Source organism: Erythranthe guttata, chromosome 3, assembly GCF_056151865.1.
Source record: "Erythranthe guttata isolate IM_541 chromosome 3, IM_541, whole genome shotgun sequence".
Classification (NCBI taxonomy): domain Eukaryota; kingdom Viridiplantae; phylum Streptophyta; class Magnoliopsida; order Lamiales; family Phrymaceae; genus Erythranthe; species Erythranthe guttata.
Window position 1 is genome coordinate 4943821 of NC_142535.1, and position 4611 is coordinate 4948431.

Here is a 4611-nt window from a genome sequence, read left to right on the forward strand (position 1 = left end):
ACCCCTTTTTTAATATCAGAATTAAATATACCTTATTTCTTAGTTATGAGTATAATGGTGATAATTAAGTATTTTTAATTAACAAAAATTGACCTTGGTTTATCTTAAAAATGTAAATTAAAATTTGTCTTATTGTAATGTCACTTATATAATGGGCGGCTTTGTCAAATTTTCTCTTTTTAAAATTTATCGATATGAAAATCTTCGATCAAAATCCAATGAGGATTTTTTATCAAATAGGCCTTATTAAGAAATAAATATATAAATGATAGTAATCTTAAGTATTTAAATCTATTTTCATTCATTAATTCTTAAAATACATTTTCATTCATTCTTATACAATATGTATTGATTTTTAATTTTTTTCCAATAATTTAATTTTAATTACTTTCCAATTTTATACAATCCAATAATTATTAAATGTTTATGTTCATTATGTTTTAAATATAAAATAATTGATGTTGAGTAGGGTAACTATTACAAATACTACTTTAAAGGGTAAGTATTACAGATGTTATATGTCCTTAAACATTTCAATCCGCTATATATGTCCTTAAACTTGCCACTTTTGATCACTTTATGTTCTGCCGTTAACGTCGGCAGCTAACTTCGACGGAAATTGCACGCGTGGCTCACGTGACGTCTATGTGGCCGTTAAATGTGACGTGGAATAATATATTGAAAATTAAATATTGACGTGGCACAATATAGTAATTTCCTCTAACTCATTCTCCCAAATCCCAAATCCAAATCACGTTTCACTCATAAACCCTAATTTTCCCACACTTCACAATTTCAATCACCTCAACTCATTCCCAAATTTTCAATCCAATATGCATTCTTGCTCTAACCCATACTAAAATCGGAGTCACAAACCCATAAAAATCCAAATATTTTCACATTTGAAGAGTTGTTTCCTTCTCAGAAGCTACGCTGCTTTGGGAGATTTGTGGAGAAGAAAATGTCAAGAAGGAGCGAATCCGGCATTCAGTGGACTCCAAACTACAGTAAGTATCCTTAACTTTGTAGCTATGTTGTTAAATTATGTGAAAATGTGATTTTTGATTTTTCTAATTTTTGTTTTTTTTTTGTTTGTTTTTTTTTTTTTTTTTTGCTTCCTCAAACACCGTAGTTGAAATGGGTGAACCTACATGTTTTAGCATGAAATTTTTTTATGGTGGAACTATGAGGCATGAACCAACTAGAACATATATAGGAGGGCAGGTAGAATGCTTTGATTTTTTGGATATTGACCAATTTGGTATATTAGATATGTGGGATTTTGCAAATGCTTTAGGGTACACTGAGAAGGGAAGTTACAAATTTTGGCTAAAACATGAGAATTGTTTTAGGCCAATTGAAACTGATGTTGATGTTGTTAGCATAGCTGACTGTATTCCTTCAAACTTTGAAGTTCAGATGTTCATTGAAAAGGTTAATAACTCAGAGGGGGGTACTGAATCTGTCATAAATGATGAAATTGGGATAGATGAAACTGGGGTAGAGTTAAGTGATGAGGGTGATGACAGTGAAGATGATGACTTTTTTTATGAGTCAGAGTATGATATGGAGGATGATGATAAGCTATTTGAAGCTTATGTTGATCCTGAAGCTGAATTTGGTGGTTTACACAAGGGCAAGGGTAAGATAGATGAGGGTAATGAATTCATAAGTGGTGGGATGTTTGATAAGCTATATAATGAAGAAGGGGAGGAAAATCTTGTTGCTAGTGATGATGACTTTGTCAGTGGTGGTAGTGATGAAGAAAGTGTTGGGGTGAAATACCCTAAGTTCAATCCTAGGACTGAAAAAAAAGAATCCAGAACTTAAACTAGGATTAATTTTCAGTAGCGGGGATGAGGCTAAGTTTGCCATTGAGAGTCATTGCTTTAGGAGAGGTATGATGATAAAATTTCAGAAGGTTGACAAGATTAGGTTGAGGGCAGTTTGTAAAAAAAATGGATGTGAGTGGTTTTGCTATGTGGGAAAGATGCAGGGGGATGGTGCTTGGCAAATTAAGAGCTATAATCCAAATCATAACAAATGCTCTTGGAATTATAACAACACAAGCATTAAATCAGGGTGGATTGGGAAGACTTTTGTGAAAAAATTGAAAGAAAATCCAAAATTGGGCACAAGTGAATTTAGAAATGAAGTTAGTACCACCTTAAAGGCCAATGTATCTAGATCACATGCCTATAGGGCAAAGCAAAAGGCTCTGAAACTGATTCAGGGGACTTTAGAGGAACAGTTTAGCAAAATAATGGATTATTGTCAAGAGTTAGATAGGAGTAACCCTGGCTCTACTGTGAGAATGCAGTTGAATGATGAAAACAGGTTTAAAAGATTTTATATGTGTTTTAATGCATGTAAAATTGGGTTTAGGAATGGTTGCAGGCCAGTGGTTGGGGTAGATGGATGTTGGTTAAAGGGTAATCATGGGGGTCAGTTGCTTAGTGCAGTTGGATTAGATCCAAACAATAACATCTATCCAATTGCATATGCAATAGTTGAGAGTGAGACAAAAGAGAGTTGGATGTGGTTTTTGAATATGTTGAATATTGATCTCAACTTTAGTGAAAATGAACACACATGGACATTCATGTCTGACAAGCAAAAGGGCTTGATTCCAGCCTTTGAAACCTTGTTCCCAACTGCTGAAAATAGGTACTATGTTAGGCATCTTCACAGTAACATGAAAAGGGATGGTTTCACTGGATTGGCCATTAAATCAGCCTTATGGGCTGCAGCAAGGGCAACTAGAGTTGAGGAATTTCAGAGGAGAATGCAAGAGTTGAAGGAGATAGATGAAAATGCCTATATTTGGCTAGCCAAAAAACCTCCACAAAACTGGTCTAGGTCTCATTTAACTACCTATCCCAAGTGTGATATTTTGTTGAATAATATGTGTGAGTGTTTCAATAGCTTCATACTGGATGCAAGAGAAAAACCAATTATCTCTTTGCTTGAATCTATTAGAAAACTCTTGATGACAAGAATTCAGATAAATAGAGAAAAAGCACTTAAGTGGGATGGTCCTCTCTGTCCTAAGATTAAGCAAGTGTTGATGAAGACAATGAAAGAAGCTGGAGAGTGCATTCCAATAAGGTCTAATGAGTGGAATTTCCAAATTATGGGACCTTCAACTCAGCACAGTGTTGATGTTAGAGAGAGGAGGTGCAGCTGTAGGAAATGGGATCTCACTGGAATCCCTTGTAAACATGCATGTTCTGCTATCTGGTGCAGAAATGAAGATCCATAATCTTATGTGCACAGTTGTTACAAAGTGGAGACCTATCTGAAATGCTATGAAACTCCTATCTTTCCTTTAAATGGACCTGAATTGTGGCCTGCCAGTACAATAGAGCCTCCATTACCACCCAATTACACAGACAAAGTAGGTAGGCCTCAAAGAATTAGGAGGAGAGAAGCAAATGAGCCACCTGTTGCAAAAAATGCTCATAGGCTGGTTGGAGTTAAAAGATCAAACAAGTGCAGAACATGTGGAGGCACAAACCACAACTCTAAAACATGCAAAAAGAGGAAGTTTTCACAGGTTCAAGAAGGGAGCAAGGGTGATGGTATGAGTGCTGAGCAAGGAAACCAAAGGAATGAAGTTGAAGCTTCAACTCAAGCTTCAGTTTCAACTCCACAAGTACCACAACCACCAATTCAGACTGCAAAAGATAAAGAAAAATTACAGGTTTATAATTGTATTATTTTTTTAATTTCAGTATCTCAATTTATATAATATATAAAATTTCAATTATGCAAGTTATTTGTTCAAAATTGCAGTTTAGAAGACCTCAAAAGAAAATGACAGTAACAGGCAGAAGAAACATAATTGGATCCTTTAAGGTATTTAAATTAATATTTTCATAATTATGTTTTTTTAATAAATATTTATATTAATTTATATTTTTTTTCTTAATTACAGCAAAGTCAATCTTCTCCAACAATCCAGGCTCCAATGATTGTAAAAGGAGGTGTTAATTTCATAACACTATCCAATTTAGCATCATCAGTGACCAATCAACTGAAGGGAAACTCAGGCTCTGAAATTGGTGCAAGTTCTTCTAAGTCAGCCTCTGCATCCATCACAAATTCCAAGGCATCTTCCAAGTCAGTAGTTGCTTCCAAGGCATCTTCCAAGTCAGTAGTTGCTTCCAAGTCAGCCTCCAAGATGAAGAAGTGATCAAGTTTGAACAAGATTGTACTTTTGTTATTTTGTTTGTTTGTTAGCTAGTTTGATGTTTGAATGTTGAATATTTGGCTGTTTAATGTTTGATGGTTTGTTAGGATTTGAACACAGTTTGATGGTTTGTTGATTTGTTTGGATTTGAACACAGTTGGTTTGTTTGAGATGTTTGATTTGTTTGAATTTGAACACAGTTGGTTTGTATGAGATGTTTGATGACTCTTTTAAGTTATTGAATGTTTGAAAGCTTAATTATGTATGAGATGTTTGATGACTCTTTTAAGTTATTGAATGTTTGAAAGCTTAATTATGTATATATTAGTTCTATAATTGATCAATACATACAAGGTACAAGAATCATCAAATGACCAATAGAAGAATCACTACCAAATTCACCAAACTCAAGAATTATT

The 4611-nt window shown here is 34.2% G+C and overlaps 1 pseudogene across 1 annotated transcript; it reads left to right on the plus strand.

Annotated features, from left to right (window-relative positions):
* Positions 1 to 526: 526 nt before the first annotated feature.
* On the plus strand, positions 527 to 4405 carry LOC105960770 (uncharacterized; annotated as a pseudogene). The gene is made up of 4 exons (XR_016030236.1): positions 527 to 1007; positions 1133 to 3703; positions 3796 to 3858; positions 3938 to 4405. The product of XR_016030236.1 is annotated as an uncharacterized LOC105960770 (transcript).
* The last annotated feature ends 206 nt before the right edge of the window (positions 4406 to 4611 follow it).